This window comes from Cebidichthys violaceus, unplaced genomic scaffold (genome assembly GCF_023349555.1).
Source record: "Cebidichthys violaceus isolate CVI_PGR_0920_01 unplaced genomic scaffold, fCebVio1.0.p SCAF_8, whole genome shotgun sequence".
NCBI classification, from domain to species: domain Eukaryota; kingdom Metazoa; phylum Chordata; class Actinopteri; order Perciformes; family Stichaeidae; genus Cebidichthys; species Cebidichthys violaceus.
This window is the reverse complement of record NW_027176964.1, coordinates 1,715,001-1,728,969: the sequence shown is the minus strand read 5'-3', so window position 1 is coordinate 1,728,969 and position 13,969 is coordinate 1,715,001. Positions and strand designations below refer to the sequence as shown.

The following is a 13,969-nucleotide window of genomic DNA, read 5'->3' as shown; positions in this document are numbered from 1 at the left end:
GGTTTGCACGTGTTCTCTAGCGTCACATAATATTTGCACTACATAATTTCCAGCATCGAACAATCCAGCGGGAAAAATATGTTAAACTCCGAGATGCGTTGTCTGATGGTGAAAGACATTCGCGGCCGTGTATGCTGGCATTCCGCCAGTACTCCCAAAACGCGGGAAGCTGCGAGGGCTCGTCTATCGCTGCTTGCAGCTTTAATTTTGTTTGTTTTACAGTCATTCGTCATCAGAGATTGAGGATACGAGCCGGACGCTGCAGTCAAGTCCTCTTTCAAGATGTTCTCTCTCTTTATTGTTTTCATTCATGTGTGAGTTAATGCAGTTCAAATTAACGATAAACGTGTATAAGACTTGTTAACAAGCTAGACTGTGATACAGGGAGTGATGCCGAGATCAAAAAGTTGCCGATGGTATGCTGTTCAGCAGTAGGTACCTATCCCTAGAGTGGTATACTACGCCTACCCAAAACCAAAATGATGGATCTTTTTTGACTTATTCACAAACTCTTGCACACAGCATGCTAGAAATGAATACATAATGTCCAAAACCTTAAATATAGTTTAGAGCCTCTGCTTCTGCAACTACAAAAAGCTGATAAGCATTTCTGAATGAACTGATGATTGAAAAAAATATCTGAATAAGGAGAGGCAACATAAGATGTGATGTGGATGAAAGGGTGTGGCCAAATGCTGAAGATTGTAGAGATTGTACAGGACTATTTTTGTGTTTCCCCTTCCGTGCCATTTTTACTGTATTTTATTTACACACACTTGGGACCAAAGGCCTTGTATCTTGGATGTTTTGTTGATCACTGGCAGTAATTTCATCTTGTTTTTACTGCAGCAATTATGTGACTATTTGTTGTACTCTATAAAGTAAAGATGACTCATTCACTATGTACGCTTAATGAACACAATGTGGTTTTGAGCAGAAAATTAACTATTGAGTTGCTGTGGTAAGAGTTTAGACAAAGTATCCTATGTATAAGTAAATGCTTGTTAGCAACTGTTAAAAAAGAACTGTAAGTAAAAGTAGGCCCATGCCACAGTGTAAAAATACTGCTTGAATAAAAGCATAGAAGTAAGCTGTGATATCAGTAGATATGGGCATACGCCCACCTAAAGAGATAGACAGATAGACAGACAGACAGATAGATGACACTCTCCTGCAGGTCGACTGAACAGCAGAAACTGGCTCCGCCCAACATGCTGACAGCGGTGACATGCTGCTGCACGCTGGACTTATCAATAGTCACTGGAGCTACAGAGACACACGAGAGGAACTATCTCCTTTAACGGTAAGCAGTCTACACTTAGTTAATTATACAAAACAACGTCACGGTCTAATGCTGTTTGTACACTTAGCTATAGCTAACATGTTATAACGTTGCCCACTTCTCCGGGGAGTTTCCGCTTTAAAGTAACGGGACATATTTATGATAGCCTAACAGTAACATCTTTATTTTAGTCAAGCTTTGGTCGATACAATTTTATTACATCGAATTGTTATAGGCCTCCTTGATTTCAGATCAACGCTCAGGTCGGAAAAACAACGCTTCAGACAGAAAAAAAAGTATTTTAAATCCGTCTTGTATTAATCAAAGCTTATATTTTAGTTGTTTATTCACGGTTATATCTTGCAGAGACTGGTCTATATGACATCGTTATGAATATTCTGTTATGTGAGTTAAACAAAAGTCACATGATCCTTCAAAATACAACTTCCTCTCAGACAAAATCTGCGTCAATGCACGGGATCCAGTGAGGACAATGTGCATTATCCTGATAAAAGTCTGCCAGTACAATGTTTTGTGCTGGCGTAATGATTCTGCCCTTGAGTTCATGCAGTTCAAATTAACTATAAATGTGTATAAGACTTGTTAACAAGCCTGTGATGCAGTTCTATTACACTGTCCTTGATACTATTTTAATTCAGCGTTTTACTCTTAATGCTATTTTAAGTGTCTGAGGAAGTGTTCCTGAGATCGAAAAGTGGCCAATGGTATGCTGTTCAGCGGTAGGTAACTATCCCTAGAGTGGTATGCTACTGTTGTTCAGCGGTATGTACCTATCCCTAGAGTGGTATGCTACTGTTGTTCAGTGGTAGGTACCTATCCCTGGAGTGGTATGCTACTGTTGTTCAGCGGTAGGTAACTATCCCTAGAGTGGTATGCTACTGTTGTTCAGCGGTAGGTACCTATCCCTGGAGTGGTATGCTACTGTTGTTCAGCAGTAGGTACCTATCCCTGGAGTGGTATGCTACTGTTGTTCAGCAGTAGGTACCTATTCCTGGAGTGGTATGCTACTGTTGTTCAGCGGTAGGTAACTATCCCTAGAGTGGTATGCTACTGTTGTTCAGCACTAGGTAACTATCACTGGAATGGTATGCTACTGTTGTTCAGCGCTAGGTAACTATCCCTGGAATGGTATGCTACTTGTTCAGTGGTAGGTACCTATCCCTGGAGTGGTATGCTGTTGTTGACACATGATCCTTCAAAATACGACTTCCTCATGCACTGGATCCAGTGAGGACAATGTGCATTATCCTGATAAAAGTCTGCCAATACAATGTTTTATGCTGGCCGAATGATTCTGCCCTTTAACCCGACAATGTACTGTATATTATTATTCCATTATGTATTTGTGTGGTTATTAAAAAACTGGGGTTTATGGAAATAATCATTGCCTTGAGCTACTTACAGAAAAGTACAAATACATTGATGGAAAAATACTCAATTACAATAAAAGCCAATCTCACTTAAATGAATAATGGGAGAGGAAGAAGAAGAAAACACTAAAGTACTGCAGAATAAATCTGTAATCTTTTCTGTTTTTGTGAAATGATAGATCATTTTAAATGTAACTAGGGGCTGACTTAGAATCTTATTACATATATATATAAATATATATATACATATATATAAATATATACATATGTATATATATATACACAGATATATATATACATAGATATATATATATATACGTATGTATATATTTATATATATGTATATATATATTTATATATATATGTAATAAGATTCTAAGTCAGCCCCTAGTTACATTTAAAATGATCTATCATTTCACAAAAACAGAAAAGATTACAGATTTATTCTGCAGTACTTTAGTGTTTTCTTCTTCTTCCTCTCCCATTATTCATTTAAGTGAGATTGGCTTTTATTATAATTGAGTATTTTTCCATCAATGTATTTGTACTTTTCTGTAAGTAGCTCAAGGCAATGATTATTTCCATAAACCCCAGTTTTTTAATAACCACACAAATACATAATGGAATAATAATATACAGTACATTGTCGGGTTAAAGGGCAGAATCATTCGGCCAGCATAAAACATTGTATTGGCAGACTTTTATCAGGATAATGCACATTGTCCTCACTGGATCCAGTGCATGAGGAAGTCGTATTTTGAAGGATCATGTGTCAACAACAGCATACCACTCCAGGGATAGGTACCTACCACTGAACAAGTAGCATACCATTCCAGGGATAGTTACCTAGCGCTGAACAACAGTAGCATACCATTCCAGTGATAGTTACCTAGTGCTGAACAACAGTAGCATACCACTCTAGGGATAGTTACCTACCGCTGAACAACAGTAGCATACCCTGATCCATCATTTCACAAAAACAGAAAAGATTACAGATTTATTCTGCAGTACTTTAGTGTTTTCTTCTTCTTCCTCTCCCATTATTCATTATTCGTATATATACAATATATATATACATAGATACATATCTATATTTATATATATTGTATATATATATATATATATATATATATATATATATATATATATATATATATATATACATATATATTAAGTAACTTGTTACCATATCTGTCAAATAAATGTAGTGGAGTAAAAAGTACAATATTTCTGTCTGAAATTTTCCAAAGTAGAAGTATAGAATAACATAAAATGGAAGTACTCTATAAATATATTAGTAGCCTCCAGTTCTTTAGTTATTTTTCACCAGTGTTTATAAATGACACTGTTTTCGTTTCCACTTTCTTGTGTGGGTGATACAAGTTGTACAACAGATTTCAGATTACAGTGTCATTACCTGTCATGATTTTATAAACCCTGTGAGGACTATAGCAGAAACTTAGAGGAAGAACAAATGAAAGTGAAGTCATCACGTTATTAGCCGACTGACCAAAAATTTAACTGCAGGTCATTTAGATATCTGTTAACAAAAATAGGTTAACATGTTGTAAAAATAATTTACTACATACTGTCAACAATAAAGCCGATTAGAAATAAAAGACAGATCTTCTGCCTTTTTTAGTTCCAGTCCCTAAACAGATTACCAAGAATTAAAAGTGAAATTAAAAAGGAATTCACACTTGAGCTTTTCTTCATAAAAAGTAAAGTCAAAATAATTTTTTTTGTATGGACATTTTATATAATATATAATAGTAATTAAATAATTGGATTTTTTCAGGACTAAAACTTTAAAAACATTTTTCAAAAAATATTTGTTGAAAAAATGTCCTTAAATTATCAATCATTGGGAAGCTGAATTGGCCCGATCAGTGTTGGCTGTGCTATTGTTTGTTATATTATTGGATTAGTATTATTACTGATGCATTAACCTGTAAGCAGCATACTAATGTTGTAGCTGGTCAAGAGGGAGCTCATTTTAAGTCAAAGTCTTTCGGTCAGTGTCAGCGAGAGTCTATTTGTGACATTCGTCCCTCCAATCAATTTCACCATAGATATTTTATGGCAATTTACCGAGAAGCCAGATAACATTTGCCTTCATTTTTCATGTGTCATTTAGAAACAAAGTTGTATGACTAAATAAGAGGGAAGGAAACACTTCATATATTAGCACAGGAAACGAGCTAGATCAAGACATCCGATAGTCATAACAAACAAAAAAAACGTATGGTTTTGTAGTCTATTATACTAGTCCTATAATATAGACATAACAGATGCTTTGCTATCCATTTGTGTGTTTGTCTGCAGGTTCTCCTCTTGTTTAGTTACAGGGAGAAGTGAGTGTTAAGTCTAGGTGTGTCATTTGACAGTGAATGTCATATTTGGTTGGGCCTTTCCCTTTTTTCACACTTTTTTCACGCTTCGCTGAATTTAGTTTGTTCTGATGTTCAAATACCTGACATCGTCTATATGTAACATATTCCACCCATTTTGGGAGACATGAAAGCATTTGGTTTGTTTCCACCCCATGTACTGTAATAGTGCAGCATGTGAGGATTCTGCAGGCAGATGCCAAGCCACCTCATGTCTGCTCTGACGCTCAGTCTGCTCGCTCCTGTTGGCCTCTGCTTGTTATTCAAGCAGTAAGAGGAAATACACAAAAGCTTTAATTTACGGGCATTCACCCACCTCATATTTTAAGACAAAGTTCAAACAGTAAAAATGTTTTCATTTCAGATCCAACTCTTATGTTTTTGGAACAGAAAGGTCTCTTTTTATGCATTGTTTTTAAGAGAGGCAGGTCAAGCAACAGTTGATGCTACAAATATGTGCTTTTCAAATGAGCTTTCGGGGACATATTCATATTGTAGATATAAAATGAGGTAAAACTCTACAGTCTATATTTCTTGTCTCTGACCCAGAAAAAAATCTATCTGTTGCATCTCCAGTAAATTATTTGTTAGTTGAAATAATGCTGCAGAATGAGCAGGAAGTACAATGTTAATTTGAACAATATTGGCTTAGGAAACACCAACAGACTAACAAAGTACTCTGGTGTGTGCTAACTTTGATGTTAGTGTTTAAACTGGTGCTTTCTAAGTTAACAGCGGAGTTGGATGTTTGAGTTGCAGCGGATCAGATGCACTAAAAGTGGCACAGCAGCTGCTTTGTTCAGAAAAATGGTGGCTGCATTGTCTCATTAGGTTTCCACTGTTTACCCCTTTACAACAAATTTAATGCCCATACACTCAGCAGGAGCTGAGTTAAAGTATTTTAATGTGTCCACAGTTCACAGTTTGCTGACACAATTACAATGTAGTTGTTCAACACTTATGGACACATGATTATTAGAGGACAAAGGGACATACAGCCAAATTGAGTTGATGGCTAATACAGTCCAGGTTCTTAATGGTATTCTAATTCTGATGATTAAGAAAGTGACACCTTAAACTTTCCTAACATTCATTATGTTTTTCTCCACACCCTTCATAGACAGGAACTTGATTCATTTGTTGACAGCAAAGCTTGTGAATTGATTTGACAGCAAATATTAAGATTTGTTGAAACAATGTGAACAATAAATCAAACCAGTGCTAAGAGGAAACTTTTATTAGACTATATGAAAGGCTATTCATATAGTTCAAAGTGTTGTTCAAAGTGTACATAAACTACTTTGATGCTACATCATTTATTCACTTTGTGAATAATGTGTGAGCACATTACCTACTTATACATTAAGCAGGAACAGAAAAACATGCCTCTCTTTGTGTAGTCACGTGTTATCTGTCAAATGTAAGTCCGATATTCAATCATCTCTAAATTTTGTTTTGGTCCACCAACTCCTGAGAAGAGTTTCTGGGTGAGTTTGTTGTGATATTATATGTTTCTATAGCTGCTGGTTTACTTTGCACTGATCAGGTAGTGCACAAATCGATGAAACTGTGGCTCCCCACATTTATTTCTGTTAAATTGATATAGCGTACAGTAGACAGTGCTGCAATGTGTGCAGCTGTGATCCTTAACCTTAATTCACCTCAGCAATTATTAACTAATTTGTCTTATTAGTTGTTTTTATTTCATACTGAGATGTTCTGATAAGAAAACTTTGTTTTGTCACTGCAGAATTTCAAGGATGGGAAGCATCAGGGTAAGAACTTTGTTGCTGGTGGGAGTTCTTGGTCTACTGGTCCTCCATCTCTGCAATGAATTTTTTTACCAGAAAAACATCCACCTCAACATAGATGTGAAAGCGGAGAACATTCAAGTAGGGCAACCTTCCACAAATAACTCCTATGTTTACTCCTGGCCAAAATGTCAAAGAAATGTGTCTGCTGCCAACATCACAGGCTTCAGCTCTTTTTCTGGTGATTTAAAAGACGTTTTCTATTATCAACACTGTCGCCATTACCCCATGCTGCTGGACCTTCCTGACAAATGCGGAGGAGTTGATAAATCTGCAGAAGTCTTCCTTCTGCTCGTCATTAAAAGTTCTCCTGTGAACTACGAACGCCGACAGGCGCTGCGTAAAACCTGGGCTAAAGAGAGGTTACACAATGATGTGTGGATCCGAAGAATCTTCACCACTGGAACGATGAATACTGGAATTGAGAAAGAGAGAGTAAACAAACTACTTGAGCAGGAGCAACAAGAGTACAATGACATCCTCCAATGGGACTTTAATGAAGTTTTCTACAACCTCACCTTGAAGCAGGTACTCTTCCTGGAATGGATGGAAAGAAACTGTCCTAATGCTCGCTTCCTGCTAAATGGTGATGATGACGTCTTTGCCAACACAAACAACATGGTCGTGTATCTCCAAGGCCTCAAGGACAACGACGGAGGCAAGCACCTCTTTACTGGCTATCTGATCGAGAATGAGGGGCCCAATAGAGCGCCATCGAGCAAGTATTTTACCCCAGTTCAGCTATATAAGCCAAACGTATTACCCCCCTTCCTTGGTGGTGGGGGCTTCATCCTCTCTGGCTACACAGCTTTGGTCATATACAATATGTCCCAGTCCATTACTATTTTCCCCCTTGATGATGTTTACATGGGGATGTGTCTAGTTAAAGCAGGACTACGTCCTTCTTCTCATGCGGGTGTGCACACGAGAGGACTGCACATCTCCAGCACACGAGATCAAAACGATCCTTGCCATTATAAAGAACTTTTACTGGTACACAGATTCCTTCCAGCTCAGTTGTTGCACATGTGGCAAAGAGTAAATGATCCCAATCTGAAATGTGGTCCCTCCAAGAAAAAGCGTTAGCAGGACCAAACTGTAACTTAAAGGTGGTGACAGAGCATGTTGACACTTAGATCCTTCATTCCATCAAGAGAAAAAGTTTGAAGTACTTTTCTATCACGGTTCAGCTGCAGGCTTCGGCGTGTTTCAACGTAAAGTTTTTTATTCTCAATGTCATCACTGCGGGAGAGCAGTCAGCCTTACTCAAATGAGCACTGCAGTTGGGAGTGTAGTTTTTTTTCCACATTCTGTGTTGGTGAGCAGCTTTCATTGCAGTCAAAAATGGGTTTGCAAAACCTGCTTCATACTAGGCTTCATTGTTGGCTACATCTGAGCTGACGTATACACAAGACCGTCAAATGACCCTGTAAGAGCGCCGGAATAAACAAGTTTTGCAACATTTCTTTTTGACTGCACGCCTTTGTTACCGTTCATTTCCACTCCCAAAACATGACAAAAACACACTCACTTCCTTCTCACCTTTATCCCCCAACCTGATGTCGCGTCACCATAGTTGCTCTCTTTCCCTTAAAGTCCACTACAACCCATTGTTATTTATGGCTGATCTTATCAAATAATTGCCTACATAAACATCCAGCAGACATGGAATACTAGGCCTTTTTAGCTTGCAAAATGTTACACTTTTGTTTATCAGTTTGTTGCTGTGAAGGTACTATACACAAACAGCTGTTTAATGCTTGAAACAGGGTTGATGAGAGCCATGAGATTCAACCATACATTAAATTTGCAGTCCGTAAACTGAAAAAACTAAATAAAAACATCAACCTAATATATAAAGCAACACTCAGTAATAACTATTACAAGGTAAGTAAGTATTCTCATGTAAAATTGCTTTATGCTTTTAGGACTCCTTTTTAACATCAGTTTGTTGTATAAATATCCAAATCTATTTTATTTTTATGCTGCTGTTTATGGGTCATACTGCATATTGGGATATTTTTTTTATCGTTAATGGCTTTGGGATGAAAATGTGTACCGCGTATATCAAACATGTATATAATATGAATGAAAAAATTATTTTTGGTGTGCATAATGTGTTTTCAGACCTTTTCCAGAGCACACCTGGTGTGTACATATGTATACACATACTGTATAGGCGATAGCCCTGCACACAGTTGTAAAAACACCATTAAGTGAGTTTTTGCAAGTGACCTAAAATTAAAGGGAAATGAATGTGCAGCACAGATTAAGGACATGGGACCTCTTTGTATAATACTGCTACCCTGTATGAAATTCCTGTTTGAGAACAAGAAAAGACAATTACTGACTGAATACCTCAGAACTGTTGCTCTTCTCAATAAAACAACCACAAACTCACAGTAACCAAATGAGCTGAGTGTTTCTTTCTCCTCAGTTACTGTGCAAAAGCATCCACCATGTGATTAAGATCCAGTACTCTGACTTTGAGCAGGCCATTAGATGCATGTCACTAGTTATATACTTTAAGGGATATTCTCCAATTAAGATACATCACTTTTGCCATTCATGCAGTTTACTGCTCAGTATCTCCTCCTTATGCTACTCTCCCCATAACCTCATATACCCCATGATGTATTTTCTTTCTATAGTTTTTTTTTTTTGTATTAAGATGTAAATTCCTGTTTTACCTTTGAGTTGCTGACAAAATGCGAACGATGTGGGCAGGAGTTCAGAGGCTGGGATGTGCGTAAAATACTGGGTGAGATCAGAGTTGAAGATAAACACTCACTAACTTCCATGAGTTATATGTCAACAATGTAGAATGGAACACCAGGTTATTACCGTACGTGGTGGTGCTGAAACAAAACAAGTGCATTCTGAGAAACCTTATAATAGTCTTGTGTGGCAAGGAATGACACAAATGTTCTGTTTGGGCGGTGAACGTTTACACCATTCCATCAGTTTAGGTTTGTGTGAGTGCTTCCTTCCGGAGACAACATGAGAGGAATATTATCTAATGGCTCAGTCTTGTTGTTCCTCCTTAAAGAAAGAGATATGTTGTGTGGCTTGAAACTGAAAAGATCCAGTATTGTGATTTGCTTTTTTAGGGTACTTTTTTGCAAATGTTTGATATAAAGTGAAGGCCATGTGACTAGAGCTAAATACAGCTTGAGGTTGAAAGCCCCCGCTGAAACAGAAACATTTAATAATAGGAGTTGATATGCAGAGAACCTGCACACTATTTTTCAGTTTAATGGATGTGAGACCTTATTTAAGCAAATGTAGCTGTCTCATACTATTCCCCGTTTTCAAATGGACATATTTGCGGTAGAACTAGATGAAACCTGTTATAACTTGTGTCCAGCTATTGTTTACTTGTAGTTAGGTGAACGTGATAACCTCTTACTGTTTTTTATATTGTTGGATTTTATAGATATTACACTGTATCTCTGGAATTTGTATTTCCCTCAAGAACAACGATGCCTCACACCGGTCAGAGAGTTAAGTGAAATTGAAATAAAAATGAAAGGATGACTTATTTGGGGATTCAGTGAATTTACAGCAGAGCAGTAGGGGTGTGTTTAAAGTATGACAAAGGGGGATATGGAACCGTGGTGTCCCTGTGGTTTCCAAAACATGTTACAGTACTAAATTACTTCACAATCCACCCATAGGTAATTCACGTGCAACATACAGACCACATGGCAAGTAAACTGCACCTTGGACCACTTTTACTAATGCACCTTGTCCAAAATATGTACAATTTTGGACAAGCAACTCACTGCAAAATTAAAATCACTCAGAGAAGATTTGAGGATTAACGTATTCCTAATGACAATCTCAGTAGTTGGTTATTAAATGTTTTATCTCTTTGTATTCTAGCACTAATGTTATAGGATGGATGTGTTAATATGGTTTTAGCACCAAAGGAAACAGGGGGAGGCCTCTTGTGGACAAAGAGTGTAACTGCAGGACTAAATGAAAAAACTAATTTAATTAAGAAACAAATAGTAGCGGCTGGCCAATAGAGGGCGCTAGGGCGCCGCCGCCCCCTTCAGCCACAAAAATAATGAATTATACAAATCGTCAATTTGTGTTTTAGAAATATGGAATGCACCCAGTAATATGTGTAAAATATGATATATACGCAAAATATATGCTTTTCCTGCACGTCCTCTCCGCCTGTCTGCATGTCTCAGCAGCTCTGGGGCACTGGAGAAATCGCCCACGTCTGTGAAGCACTTTAGCCAATTGTTGATTAAAGATAGAAATGTGTGACATCCAATTTAGCCAATCAGCGTCCTCACATAGATTCAGCCATGGGCAGAATCGGTTTTGCCCCAAATTGGGCGTCCTCGTCAGAACTAGTCTCTACAGGCGAGCACGAGCACTACTCCTCCAAGACCCGTTTGAGAAGAGAACTTTGGTGGAGAAACTACAGCTGAAAGAGCTGATCCCAGATCAACCTGACCTCACAATCAGACAGCAGACTAGCGGGAAAGGGAAGCAGTACATCTCCTGTTCTGATCTCCTGGATTCCCCAACAAACAAGGTCCATCTCAATAAATAAACATGTTTTATTATATATACTGTAAGTGTAAATATATATTTGTTTCTTTTATATTATACTAAATATTATTATATGATCTCATCTCTCATCTCATCTCATCTTCACCCGCTTATCCGAGATCGGGTCGCGGGGGCAACAGCTCCAGTAGGGGACCCCAAACTTCCCTTTCCCGAGCCACATCAGCCAGCTCTGACTGGGGGATCCCGAGGTGCTCCCAGGCCAGTTTGGAGATATAGTCCCTCCATCTGGTCCTGGGCCTCCCTCGGGGTCTCCTCCCAGCTGGTCGTGCCTGGAACACCTCCCTAGGGAGGCACCCAGGTGGCATCTTTACCAGATGCCCGAACCACCTCAACTGGCTCCTTTCCACGCAAATTATTATTATTATTATATAATATATATTATTATATTATACTGAATTGCCTGTGAGGGTGACAAAAATAAGATGTCCTGACGTGTTTGTCAAAGCATTATTTTCTGCTTTCTTTCGTGTTGGAATAAATGTAAAATATTTAACTGCAAAGTAGTAATGCGTGTTTGATACCTTAATTTTTTTGCATTAAATTGGATGTTTGCTGAAATTGATTGGCGGTGGCACAGCCCTACCTAGAAAATCCACCAGCCGCCACTGGAAACAAATAATAAACAGGAGTAAATTAAGGTCAATACAGTATGTTCCAATTTAGTTTCAAGAAAGACAATCCCCCTCCACGCTTTACACATAAAAGGTAAAAACAAATATTTGAATATTTTAAATTAGAAGTAGAAGTGCATTAAAGTAGCACTAAAGGAAAAAAGAAAAAAAAGAAAAACTAAATTGTACTGTACTAACAAAGAAGTTCCGTCTTATGTGTATAAACTAGTGCTGGGCAACGATTCAAATTTTTAATCGCATGATCCTCTGCGATTAATCGCATTGTTATGCGCAAAATTCAATAATTACACAGCAGACGCTTTTATCCAAAGCGACTTACAATTCAGTATCTATCTATACACCGTAGGCACAGCTACGAGAGCAATTTGGGGTTAAGTGTCTTGCTCAAGGACACATTGACATAATGAATTCAAAAGTAGTGTATTACTTTTATTTTAAAAGTACTGCTATATGAACAAAAGTGCAATAACATTTGGTTTGCAAACACTTTAAACAAACTAGAAAATGCATTTCCTGCTGAAAATGCGTTAGAATGCTGAAAGCTGATAGCTGAAATGTATTGCAAAAACATTGCTGAAAATACAGAAATGAGAGACTACCTGTCTGAAAAATGTTGAAGCCCGAAAGCATTTAATGTGCACTGCTGAAAACCCTTTTAGTTGAAACGTCTAACTATGGTGTCTGTAGCTGAAAGTATGAGAAAGAAGGCTTTGAAAGTTGAAGAAGTTCAACAGGATTTGAAGATTATCTTCATAGATATCCCTTTGAAAAAAACTTGCAAAAAGCTTAATAATTCAAAAAGTTTAAGGTTACAAAATATCACCTCTCTCCTGAAAGAGCTGAACATTTTGATATTCGAACGGATTCTGTGGCTTAAAAAAATGTCAGCAATAGTGATATTTGTAGTAGAAGTTTTAGTGGTAGTAGAAGTATTTTTAGTAGTAGAAGTATTTTTAGTAGTAGAAGTATTGGTAGCATTAGAATAAGTAGTAGCAGTAGTGATATTTGTTGTAGTAGAAGTTGTAGTTGTAGTATTATTAGTAGTAGAAGTATTAGTAATTAGAAGTAGTATCAGCAGTCGTAATAGCTGTAGTAGTGGTCGTAGTATTTAATATAACGGTAGTAGTAATGGCAGTATTTGAAGTAATAGCAGCAGGAGAGAGGGAGAGAGAGACAGGGTTGGTCGGTGTGTGTGGGTCTGTGTGTGGGTCTGTCTGTCTGTCTGTGGGTCTGTCTGGGTCTGTCTGTCTGTCTGGGTCTGTCTGTCTGGGTCTGTCTGTCTGTCTGTCTGAGTCTGTGTGTGGGTCTCTCTGTCTGTCTGTCTGGGTCTGTGTGTGGGTCTGTCTGTCTGTTTGTCTGGGTCTGTGTATGGGTCTGTCTGTCTGTCTGTCTGGGTCTGTGTGTGGGTCTGTCTGTTTGTCTGTCTGGGTCTGTGTGTGGGTCTGTCTGTCTGTCTGTCTGTGTCTGTCTGGGTCTGTGTGTGGGTCTGTCTGTCTGTCTAACTCTGTGTGTAGGTCTGTTTGTCTGTCTGGGTCTGTGTGCGGGTCTGTCTGTCTGTCTGTCTGTCTGGGTCTGTGTGTGGGTCTGTCGGTCTGTTTGTCTGGGTCTGTGTGTGGGTCTGTCTGTCTGTCTGTCTGTCTGGGTCTATGTGTGGGTCTGTCTGTCTGTTTGTCTGAGTCTGTGTGTGGGTCTGTCTGTCTGTCTGTTTGTCTGGGTCTGTGTGTGGGTCTGTCTGGGTCTGTCTGTCTGGGTCTGTGTGTGGGTCTGTCTGTCTGTCTGGGTCTGTGTGAGGGTCTGTTTGTCTGTCTGTCTGTCTGGGTCTGTGTGTGGGTCTGTCCGTCTAGATCTGTCTAGGTATGTCTGTCTGTCT

The 13,969-nt window shown here is 38.4% G+C and overlaps 1 pseudogene; it reads left to right on the top strand.

The window, feature by feature from the left end:
* Positions 1-1,246: 1,246 nt before the first annotated feature.
* LOC137892828 (N-acetyllactosaminide beta-1,3-N-acetylglucosaminyltransferase 3 pseudogene) lies at positions 1,247-9,285 on the top strand (annotated as a pseudogene).
* Positions 9,286-13,969: the final 4,684 nt, after the last annotated feature.